The sequence below is a fragment of the Saccopteryx leptura genome, chromosome 7, assembly GCF_036850995.1.
Source record: "Saccopteryx leptura isolate mSacLep1 chromosome 7, mSacLep1_pri_phased_curated, whole genome shotgun sequence".
In the NCBI taxonomy this organism is placed as follows: domain Eukaryota; kingdom Metazoa; phylum Chordata; class Mammalia; order Chiroptera; family Emballonuridae; genus Saccopteryx; species Saccopteryx leptura.
The window spans coordinates 73,631,118-73,643,682 of record NC_089509.1 but is presented as its reverse complement, the minus strand read 5'-3'; the positions used below and the strand labels follow the sequence as shown (position 1 = coordinate 73,643,682).

The window sequence follows — 12,565 nt, the reverse complement described above, 5'->3', positions numbered from 1 at the left end:
TATTAAGTATATTAACAAGACTCTAATGTTGTCAACGTAAAAAAAAAACTTCCAAACCTGTAAGAATTTTTATAAGTTTATTTGAGCCAAACTGTTGACAATTGCCAGGAAAGAGTCTCAACAGATTGATAAAGTGCTCCAAAATTGGCGGTTTTACCACTTATTTTATCCATTAGAATTAAAGGGAAAGACAGACGTAAGAGGGTTACATTAAATTGACTGGTGATAGACTAGGGAGGGGGGAGAAAGCAAAGCGGGTAAATCTCTGGGATTAGATAAAAAGTAAAAACTTTTTTTACATAAATTGGCATAAAATAGGTAAGCTAATTAACATGATAATAATAACATTGAAGGGGTTTATTGGTTCCTGCTCTGATGGGATGCCTGCCCTGAGGGGGCAGATAAAGATTACCCCTACATTCCGAAGGCATGTTATCTGGTACAGTATTGTAGATGGACAGGCAACAGACAGGCTTCATATCAAACACTGACCTCATTCAGATAGAGAATAAACTCCCTAGGACATGACTACCCACCACAAACTGCTTTTAGTTTTTTTTTGTTTTTTTTTTATTTTTATTTTTTTTAAAGATTTTATTTATTCATTATAGAGAGGAGAGAGAGAGAGAGAGAGAAGGGGGGAGGAGCAGGAAGCATCAACTCCCATATGTGCCTTGACCAGGCAAGCCCAGGGTTTTGAACCGGCAACCTCAGCGTTTCCAGGTTGACGCTTTATCCACTGCGCCACCACAGGTCAGGCTGCTTTTAGTTTAAAAGTTTCAACTTCAGACCATCCTGTGTGTTTAGTTTAGGTCCTTGACTCTGTAAAGCCACCACAAAGGCATTTCCTGAGCTGTCAGGTTAATCATGTGGCCCCTTTTTCATCCACAATGTCAAGGAAAACAGAATAAATGTTTGAATCCTTTTGAAATTTTAAATTCTGAGATGTAGCCTGATCAGGTGGCGGTGCAGTGGATAGAGTGTCAGACTGGGATGCAGAGGAGCCAGATTGGAAACGCCAAGGTCACCAGATTGAGTGCAGGCTCATCTGATTTGAGCAAGACTCACCAGCTTGAGTCCAGGGTCTCTGGTTTAAGCAGGGGGTCACTCAGTCTGCTGTGGCCCCCCAGTCAAGGCACATATGAGAAAGCAATCAATGAACAACTAAGGTGCTGCAAAGAAAAATTTATGCTGCTCACCTCTCCCCCTTTCTGTCTGTCTGTCCTTATCTGTCCCTCTCTCTGTCTCTGTCAAAAAATATATATATTTTGAGATGTAACTATTATGCCCATTTGATGTCCATGCTTTTCTCCCGTCTTTTGTTACTTTTTGCACACGTTACTTCCCCTATATAGAATATGAAATATTCTCTCTTTCTCCCCTTCTCCTGCCCCTCTACCACTTCTTTCCCTTTGCCTCCCTTTTTATCCTCTCCTTCCTCCTCCCCTACAGATCCTTGAGTCATAGTAATATCTTCTTTTTAGGTGCAGAGGAAAACCTGACATTCTATCACTCTACTAAGGTTATTTCTGGAATCAAAACACATTTAAAGAGCTGATTTAATATATAGGGGAAAAAAGACTTTAATGTTGTGTAAAGCCAGTAGCTGTGGCCACCATCACAGCCTCCAGGCCTGTACAAGTTCGCCTTTGATTCGGATAGACAGTAATGAAACAACGGAGCCAAGAACTGTTGATTCATTACCTTTAATCCTAGCTCGCACCTGGTGGGCGAGAAAAACACATAGTAGGAAAACACTTCCCTTTCCATTCAGGGCTCCTAAAGCCACTGACTTATCTGAGTATTCCTAGAATCAAAGTTTTCTACCTCACCAGCCTTATTCACCTCTGTTCCCTATCTCCTTCTCTCTGCACAAACTCTACACAAACTGGCTTCTCCTTCAGCACTCTGCCATCTTGGCTGCCTCTCTGCTGCAATGCTAATTTCAGGAACCCAGAGTGAGAGCCCCTGGTCTCCCTTATTTTATAGTGTAGAAATTAAAGGCTTTAAGCCAGTATATAAATAAGGAAGTGTCTGATACAAAGCCACTTATCTGAGGCATAAATGAGATTCCTCATAAGATTGCACCACCCGACATCATGCAACAGTCAAGGGTGTGGGGAGAAGCTTAGAGTTGAGAAGATCTTAATATTAAAAGGGTGAGAAAGGCTTAGTCTTAAAACTAGGCCTTAGGCTTTAAGGACCATTCCCGCTTACAGCCTGTCCACAACACCCAATGCAAACTATAAGCAAGCAAACATATATATCATATTTTTGAAACTTATTTGACCCACATTCCACCCCTTTTGCTCGCTTACAATCTAAAGCACAGGTATTCCTGCACAAGGAAATTAGGCACATTACACAAATTACAACAACATGACAAATCATACAATTTCAACAGTTACAAACATACACTTCACCGGTCTCTGAGCACTTTGCCAAAAGCGCAAAATGTCCTTGGACTTCTTTCAAGCTGTGTGAAAAACTTCCCAGGGCAGGGGGAGGGCCTCCAGCAAAGCCACCTCCCGCCCCCATCAGGGTATTTCACATTGTCCAAAATCCATAAGTCCATCCAACAAAGGAGCCAGTGCCCATTCCGGTCATAGTCCAGGAATCAGTCCATGCACATGGGGCCCCAGCCCCCCCACTCCCATCCCTGTCGTCCTGGCAGGTCTTACACTCTCTCAAGGAGGAGAACATGGCAATGGCAGTCAGCATTTCCATCTCTGCTCCAGAGAGCATGATGGCATTCACCCCTATGTCCCAAAATTGCAGACCTACCAGGGGCATAGTAGGTACTCTTTGCTGCTGGGCTGTCACCTTCTGGAGACTGCGGATCGCAACTCCAGCCTAATTCTCCTCATCCTCCAAAGAGGAACTGAAAACACCAGCTCCCATTGCCGGGCTTGAGCCCTGGGCCACCATCGTCTTCTGCTCCATGGGTCTTGCAGCCCCAGCTCCAACCTCAGCCCCGGCCTCCAGCTGCAGCTGGCTCTCCACAATGTCCAGGGCAATCTGCAACTCACGAACCTGTGATTCCTTCTCCAGTGGCTGCTCCATTTCCAGGTGAATCTCACAAACCTGGTTGGCCTTCTCTGGTGCTTGCTCCAGTTCCAGGGTCGGCATCTCTTTCTCCCACATTTACTCCAGCTCCTTCCACTGGGCAGCCTCTTCCACAGATCTTTCCATTTCCTCACACATGGCTGTGAAAGTCAGCTAGCCTACTGCCCCCAAAAGGACAATGTGGGTCAAATAAGTTTGCAAATATGATGTATATGTTTGTTTGCTTATAGCAGGGGTTGGGAACCTATGGCTTGCAAGCCAGATGTGGCTCTTTTGATGGGTGCATCTGGCTCGCAGACAAATCTTTAATAAAAAAAATAATAACGTTAAAAATATAAAACATTCTCATGTATTACAATTCATTCATTTTCTACTGCTCATGTTCATGGTTGCGAGTGGCTGGAGCCAGTCACAGCTGTCCTCCAGGACAACACCAAAGTTTTATTGGATAATGCATAGTGTACATGGGTCATTGTATGGCTCTCACAGAATTACATTTCAAAATATGTGGCATTCATGGCTCTCTCAGCCAAAAAGGTTACCGACCCCTGGCTTATAGTTTGCATTGGATGTGGCAGACAGACTGTAAGCAGGAATAGTCCTTATAGCCTAAGGCTTAGTTTTAAGACTAAGCCTTTCTCACCCTTTTAATATAAAGATCTTCTCAACACTAAGCTTCTCCCCACACCCTTGACTATTGGATGATGTGGGGTGGTGCACTCTTATGAGGAATCCCATTTATGCCTCAGATAAGTGGCTTTGAATCAGACACTTTCTTATTTGTATACAGCTTAAAGGCTTTAATTTCTACACTATAAAATAAGGGAGACCAGGGGCTCTTGCTCTGGGTTCCTGAAATTAGCATTGCAGAGGGAAGGCAGCCAAGATGGCAGAGTGCTGAAGGAGAAGCCAGTTTGTGTAGAGTTAGTGCAGAGAGAAGGGGATGGGGAACAGAAGTGAATAAGGCTGGCGGGGCCTTTGATTCTAGGAAACTCGGATGAGTCAGTGGCTTTGGGAGGCCTGAATGGAAAGGGAAGTGTTTTCCCACCATGTGTATTTCTTGCCCTTCAGGTGCAAGCTAGGATGAAAGGTAATGGCCTACCAGTTCATGGCTCTGTTGTTTCATTACCGTCTCTCTGAATCAAAGGCGAACCTGCATGGGCCAGGCGGCTGTGATGGTGGCTGTGGCTACTGGCTTTACATGTTGCAAATTCTTTCCCAGGGATTTCAGAACTATTAGTCTTCATTGTTTGGTAAACAGAGTCAAAGGCATTCACATGTAAAACACTCCCTTACAAAAGAGCTCGTAGTGACTGCCACAGTCTTGGGAGAAAACTGAGTGGAGGGAGAAAATGAGGGGAGAAGAAAAGACTTTGGGCATTTAATCAAGATTAATTATAAACTTTTTATGTGCTCTAAATTAATTTACTTTTGCTCTCTCTCTCTCTTTCTGTGACAAAGAGAGACAGACAGGAACAGGTAGGCAGGTAGGGAGAGAGATGGGAAGCATCAGTTCTTCATTGTGGCACCTTAGTAGTTTATTGATTACTTTCTCTTGATGGGTGTGTGTAGGGGGCGGGTAGAGGGCTCCAGTAGAATGAATGACCCCTTGATCAAGCCAGCGGCTTTGGGCTCAAGCCAGTGACCTTTGGGCTCAATCCAGTGACCATGGGGTCATGTCTATAAACCCACATTCAGGCCAGTGACACCCCTGCTCAAGCTGGTGAGCCCATGCTCAATCCGGATTAGCCTGTGCTCAAGCCAGTGACCTTGGGGTTTTGAATTTCTGTCCTCTGCATCCTAGTCCATTGCTCTACCCACTGCACCATCACCTGGTCAGGCATTTGTGCTCTCTTCTAAATGTAATTAGTACTTAGTTTTTAGAAAAAAAAATCAGATTCTATATTCTCATGAAACATCTGAATTGCAAACTGTACAGAGCATACAGAAATAATAAAAGAAAAATATTAAAAGAAAAAACTACAATTGCATATCTTTTTTTCTTCTTGGTCTAGCTATTCTATATATTCTATATTGTATATAGTCTACATAGTCTATAGCTATCACTGAAGTATAGTCATTTTAAATAATTATATTAATTTATTTTAGTAAAATTTTGTTGGTAGCTTTGTGTTGTTCAAATAAGTTAGTAAAATATACTTTTTTATGTTTGCTCACTTATAATTTGCATTGGGGGCTGGGCAGCATCAGGTATATGTTGTCTGTAAAATTGTAAATTACTTCTTGTTTGGAAAGGGCCACTGTTTTGCTAATATTTGCTGGAGCAGAAGTTTTTGCACAAGAAAGTTTTAAAAAGGAGAAAAGAAAGAGAAGAGGCAGAAAGAAGCTATGTTTGCAGAGTGATAGCAGAGGGAATGCAGAGTGCTGAAGAGGAAGCCATGTTGGCAGGGAAAGAAAAGGTGTACAGATGGGAACCAGAGCTAATGGGCTTTTGTGAGCTCCGCTGAGACTGGTGGGGCCTTTGATTCTAGGAGAAACTGGAGAAGATTCTCCTGTTTGTGGAACCGGAGAATGCATCAGTGGCTTTGGGAGCCCTGTGTGTTTGTTCATCGGCCAGTGCGAGACTTTAATAACAGAATGGCCCACCATTTTTGGTTTCACTGTTTCTTTAATGTCTGCTTGAATTCGATGTGAACCTGCACGTGAATGGCCTTGTCAGAGGCGGCCCCTAGCCTTACATTTTGTTACTGGAAATAATCCCTGCCTGGTGTGTGTCTGCCTCATACCAGGTGGTAGTGTGTGGGTACTTGACATCAAGCAGAAAAGGTCTCATAATACGAGACAGGTATGATTTTGGGAATATTTACTAAAGCTGGAGTACGGCCACTAGTCAAGGCCATCACAGTCAGGCATGTGCAGATTCCCATTAGATTCAGACAGATGGTAAAGAAACAACAGAACCAAAAACTGGTGGGCTATTCCTTTATTCTAGTCTCGCATCTGGCAGGTGAATTAAAACACACACTGGGCTCCAAAACCCACTCATTCAGAGCTCACAAAGCTACTGACACATCCGGGGTTTCCTAGAATCAAAGGCCCCCACCAGTCTCAGCACAGCTCACCCGAACCCTCTCCTCTGTTCCCCATCTGCACACCTTCTCCCTTCTCATCTTTGCACAAAAAGACTTCTCCTTTAGCAACCTGCCATCTTGGCTTTCTCTTTCTCCTTCCTCACAAACTTTTCTTGGCGGGAAAAGCCCTCCTCCAGCAAACATTAGCATAACAGTGGCCCTTCTCAAGTGGGAAAGGTAGGTAATTAGCAGTTTCACAGATCACATACCTTGGCAGCGGCCATTTTTTTTAATTGATTTTAATATTTTGTGTTTATATAGATTCTAGTGTTGCCTTGCATACATCCCCTGGAAGCAGCCATTTTAAAAAATAAAAGTGAGCAACTCAGAAAGTACAAATTTTACAAACTCATTTGCCCAACACCTGGGGACAGTGAAACAGAGGAAGGGCTTAGGGTAGAAGAAGCAACAGGAGCACCTAGTTTTGGCTCTCTAGAAATATTGTGGGAAAGAAGTATCAGTGTAAAACAACTTACAAACCTGTAAGAATTTTTTATAAGTTTGTGTGTGTGTGTGTGTGTGTATTTTTCTGAAGTTGGAAATGGGAGGCAGTCAGACTCCCGCATGCGCCCGACTGGGATCCACCCAGCACGTCCACCAGGGGGTGATGCTCTGCCCCTCCGGGGCATCGCTCTGTTGTGACCAGAGCCACTCTAGCACCTGGGGCAGAGGCCATGGAGCCATCCCCAGCACCCGGGCCATCTTTTGCTCCAATGGAGCCTCGGCTGCAGGAGGGGAAGAGAGAGACAGAGAGGAAGGAGGGGGGGGGGTGGAGAAGCAGATGGGCGCCTCTCCTGTGTGCCCTGGCTGGGAATCGAACCCAGGACTTCCGCACGCCAGGCCGATGCTGTATCACTGAGCCAACCAGCCAGGGCCTATAAGTTTTTTTAAGACAAACTGTCGACAATTGGTGGGAAGCAAAGTCTCAATGGATTGAGAAAGAGCTCCAGAAAGTGGTGGTTTTACCACTTATTTTATACAGAGACATAACTGGATTACATGAAATTGATTGAATTAGTGATAGATTAGGGAGGTGGGAAAAAATGAGGCAGGAAAATCTCTAGAATTGGATAAAAAGTACTAAAACTTCTTTTACATAGGCAGGAATAAGATAGTTCATCCTTAATCAACATGATATCAATACCAGTGAGGGAATTTGGGGGTTTTGCCCTGGAGGGACACTTGCCCTGAGGGCGATGCAGAGAAAGAAGATTACCTGCATGTTATCAAGTACAACATTGTAGATGCAAAAAACAACAGGCAAGCTAGATTAAGGTAAGCACTGACCTTTGTTAGGGAAAACAAATCATGTCCTTGGGACATGATTATATTCCCTGAACTGCTTTTAGTTAGAAAGTTTTAATTTCAGACCATCCTGTGTGGTTACCTTAGGTCTCTAAGTCTGTAAGGAGACCATACAGGCTTTCCCTGAGCTTGTCAGCTTTAGCATGTGGCTCCTTTCAATCCACAGAAGTGAGCCAAACAGGGGCTTCTGTTAGCTCACTGAAAAGCCAGAGAAAAGGGGGTGTAAAGCCAGTAGGCACGCCACCATTACAGCTGCCTGGCCCATGCAGGTTCGCATCAGATTCGAACAGACAGTAATGAAACAAAGGAGCCAAGAACTGGTGGGCCATTACCTTTAATTCTAGCTTGCACCCGGCGGGCAGTAAAAACACACACTGGGCTCCAAAATCCACTCATTCCGTGCACACAAAGCTACTGACTTATCCAAGTTTCCTAGAATCAAAGGTTTCTAGCTCACTGTAAAGCCAGCAGGCACGGCCAGGGCCACCATCAGAGCAGCCCGGCCCATGCAGGTTCGCATTGGATTCGGACAGTCGGCAAAGAAACAACGGAGCCAAAAGCTGATGGGCCATAGTCTTTAATCCTAGCTTGCATTCGGCGGGCAAGTAAAAATACACACTGGGCTCCAAAACCCATTCACATTCAGTGCTCACAAAGCTACTGACTTATCCGAGTTTCCTAGAATCAAAGGTTTCTAGCTCACCAGCCTTATTCTCCTCAGTTCCCCATCTCCTTTCTTATCCCAGATACAAACTGCACAAACTGGCATTTCACTCAGCACTCCGCCATCTTGGCTGCTTCTCCTGGCCTCCTCCATGTGGCCTTTCTCTGCTCTCCTCTGCTCTCTCTTCTAATGATAATCTCAGGAACCAAGAGCCAAGTCCCGTTCTGCCTCCATTTTATAGTGTAGAAATCCAAACCCTTAATCCAATATACATAATAGGGAAGTCTCTAATACAAAGTCACTTTCTGAGGCATGATTGGATTGTACCACCCCACATCAAAGAGGGTAGGAAAGGCTTAATCCTAAAACCAAGCCCCAGGCTACAAAGATTCTGCCTGCCTTTAGCCCACCCCCAACTCACATTAATATCACCTGGGCGACGGCCTCCTCATGTCATCTTTAACAAAGTGAGCATAATACATTTTATCTGCCCAACACTCACTAGCCTTATTCACCTCTGTTCCCCATCTCCTTCTCTGCACAAACTCTGCACAAACTGGCTTCTCCTTTAGCATTCTGCCATCTTGGCTGCTTCTCCTCTCCTCCACGTGGCCTTTATCTGCTCTCCTTTATCTGCTTTCTCCTCTAATGCTAATCTCAGGAACCAAGAGGGAGCAAGCTCCTGGTCTGCCCCACTTTATAGTGTAAAAACCAAACCTTTAATCAAATATACAAACAAGGAAATCTCTGATACAAAGTCACTTATCTGAGGCATAATGGGATTCCTCATGAGAGTGCACCACCCCACATCAAAAATGGTGGGAAAGGCTTAGTTCCAAAACCAAGCCCCAGGCTACAAGGATCCTGCCTGCCCACAGCCTGCCCCCAACACACATTAATATAATCACACCCATCCCAAGCAAGAAGGGCAACCAATACCATCACCTGGGTGACGGGCTTTCATGTGGGCTGCGCCATCTTTAACAGAGTGAGCATAATATATTTTATCTGCCCAACAGGGGGCCTTGGAGAGAGGTTCAGGGGTAAGCCCAGGAGGAGCTACCATTGCCATTGCTCCCTGGTTTCAAGTTGCATGGGGACCCTTGTAGTTTAGGAGAGAAACTTAAAGATTGACTCCTGATAGGGAAGAAAGGTGTGGGCATGCACCAGAGAGAGTTCTCGCTGAATCTTTGTTTTAAGAGTTCTTATCTGTTCTCTAGAGGCAGGAATTTAGGGGTGGTTTTAGGGGAGAGTCTTAATAGATTATTCATCAGCTTGATGCTAATGAACCAAAATGAGATTTATTCCCCTGAGTTCATCTCTCCTTGGGTGTGGCTGGCACAACTGGAACTATTTGGATTTCTGTTATCTTTCTCCCTGAGTAGGGTGATTTAAGCAATTCACTCTCTGGTTGGGAAAGAGAAGTGTAAACTTACCCTGTTTCCCCAAATATAAGACATCCCCTGAAAGTAAGACCTAGTGCAATTTTTTTCAAGCTTAGAAATATAAGGCCTCCCCTGAAAATAAGACCTAGCACGTCTTTAAAAGCAAAAATTAATATAAAACACTGTCTTATTTTTGGGGAAACAGGATAGATTGTTGTACACAGAAATAGAGTAACAAGAAATTCTTGATGGGATTAAAAGTTTGGCTGGTTATGCTGATGCTGTGATGACATGACTACAGTACAGGTATATTAATAAATGTTGAATTTTTGTTCAACATGTTCGTGGAAAAATAAGGCCTCCCCTGAAAACAAGACCTAGCGCATCTTTAGGAGCAAAAATTAATATAAGACACTGTCTTATTTTCAAGGAAACATGGTAGTTAGGGAAGATAAGATTTTGTGATTTACTAGATGGTTGTAAACTGCTTGGCCCTTTATGTCTCAGTTTCCCTGTTCTACTTGTCCTGGCTTACTATCCTGTCTCAGTTTTTCTGAGAAGAGATAATTTGCACATGAATTTAAAAAAAAATCCAAAAAGCCATTCTGAATTAAGACAAGAGCAAAAACACCACCAGCTGCAGAAGGGAGTTTTTAAATTTTCATCTGCCCAGAACAGAGGACTCCAGTGCACAGTTATAGTGAAGTCATTTATTTATTTCTGTAGTACGTATTTGAAGTTCTTTATCATCCAAACTTTGAAAGAAAGATGTACAGTACACAATATAATTTAAAAACTTTTTAATGACTTTATTCATTTTAGAGAGGAGAGAGAGAGAGAGAAAGAGAGAGATAGAGCAGAGGGAAAGGAGCAAGAAGCATCAACTCCCATATGTGCCTTGACCAGGCAAGCCAGGGTTTTGAACCGGCACTCCAGGTTGATGCTTTAGCCACTGAGCCACCACAGGTCAGGCCAGTACACACTATAAATGTATGAATATCATCTCAGACATCTTTCTGTTTTAATTCTAGATTTTTTATTTCTAAATAATGTTTAAAATACATTTTAAAATATATTGTCATGCTTTTTAAGACTGTTGCTTTACTCACTTATAAGTAAGTCATTAGGAGGAAAGAGAAAAAAACTCACTATAGCTTAAAACAAAATTTAAAAATGTTTTCTACATATATAAATATCAAATATCCAAATAGCATTATATTTCAAATTATAATATTTTATTGCATGTATATTTGAACAGTTTCTTTTAAAAAAAATAATTGGCCTTCAATACTTAATGTATTTGCATTAAATATATATTTGGATATAATAACAATGATATTTTTCCTTCAGAACAATAAAACTAATAAACAAAGAGGACCATAAGAATCTACTCTACTCTAATATCCTTATTTTAAACATTAGGGGAAAAAAAGAAACTGAGCACTAACGATAAATGGTCTTGCTTAAATTATATAAAGCTTGTTTAGTGAAAAAGCCAAAACAATATTTACAGTTGGGACTATTAGTAAACTTAATGTACTATGCACAAGAAGCCTTAGACCAGTGTTTTTTAGCTCTTGGTCTTGGACCAGTCTGCCAGAAATTTTATGCCAATCCTTGAAAGAATTAATAATCCTGATGTTGTATGAAGATTATAGGCCAAATGATCTCAGTCAAATTTGCTTACGGTCATGGTGAATTCTGCTTTAGGAGTCCCCTAAATAATTCTATTTTCACCGGTCTGTAAGTGTTAAAAAGTTGAGAACCTCTGCCTTAGACCATCTCTGTTGCTAGATCCAGCCTGAAGGTTTCCTCTGTAATCCACTGATTTGATTAAATTAAAACTCTGGAGTTATTCATATTCAGCCTAATGCTATGTGAATTTTTTAAATGCAACATTTTAGCTAAATATATGCTTCAGTTAAGGAAAGTTTTCATTTCAAACAGTATATATTTATATATATTTATATCTCACCATGTCTCAGTCCTCAGCCTATGCCCAAACTCTTCTCATTCTTTTATTTTTAAATTTGGATTTTTTTTTCTCTTAGAACATTAAAGTCAATGTCAGCACAAATTTTAAGATTAACGGGTAAAAATAAATTTGACTATGTATTATACATGTAAGAATTTAAAAATATATTTCATTTGAAAATGTTCACAATTTTTCCATTTTAATTGCCTATTATCACCTATTAAAAAAAATTCTTCAACAGCATTAGAAAACACTTTCTATGACTAGTTTAAGTGCTTTTTAAATTTTACAAATGTAAAATAAACCATTTAAGCTACTGCAGGGGAGAGATAGACCACTTCTCTTGAGTACTTCTCACTTTCCTGATTGTGGTAGGTGATTCTGTAGGTTATTCATTTAACACCCACAATATATTTAAAACACCTGTATCGTGACCGTCTGAAAGCTACAGTAACCCGCATCAATGTTGCAGGTTAGGTTTCCACCTCCATAGTAAATATGGCAGTTACTATCCAAAAATATCCACACAACAGTCTGTGTTCTCTGCCCTGCATCTTGCTTTCTACTGTTTTCCTGTCTTTTTTTCTTCCCTATACAAGTTCCCTACTATTATTATATATATATATATATATATTTTAATAGCAAAGCTTTATTTTTTTATTTTTTTTTTTTTAACAGAGACAGAGAGAGAGTCAGAGAGAGGGATAGACAGAGACAGACAGATAGGAATGGAGAGATGAGAAGCATCAATCATTAGTTTTTTGTTGCACATTGCGACACATAGTTGTTCATTGATTGCTTTCTCATATGTGCCTTGACTGTGAGCCTTCAGCAGACTGAGTAACCCCTTGCTCGAGCCAGCATCCTTGGGTCCAAGTTGGTGAGCTTTTGCTCAAACCAGATGAGCCCACGTTCAAGCTGGCACCTCGGGATCTCAAACCTGGGTCCTCGGCATCCCAGTTTGACGCTCTATCCACTGTGCCACCGCCTGGTCAGGCTATTATATTTTTTTAATTGTTGTCATCTGCTGCCAAAAGCAGCAGAGATGTCTTAACTCCACCCCCATAAAGCCTCATGT

At 42.0% G+C, this 12,565-nt stretch overlaps 1 protein-coding gene across 3 annotated transcripts in view; it reads left to right on the top strand.

Moving 5' to 3' along the window:
- CALCRL (calcitonin receptor like receptor) overlaps positions 1 to 12,565 on the top strand; it is a 109,641-nt gene that overhangs the window by 33,063 nt on the left and 64,013 nt on the right. The gene's annotated exons all lie outside the window — the stretch shown is intronic.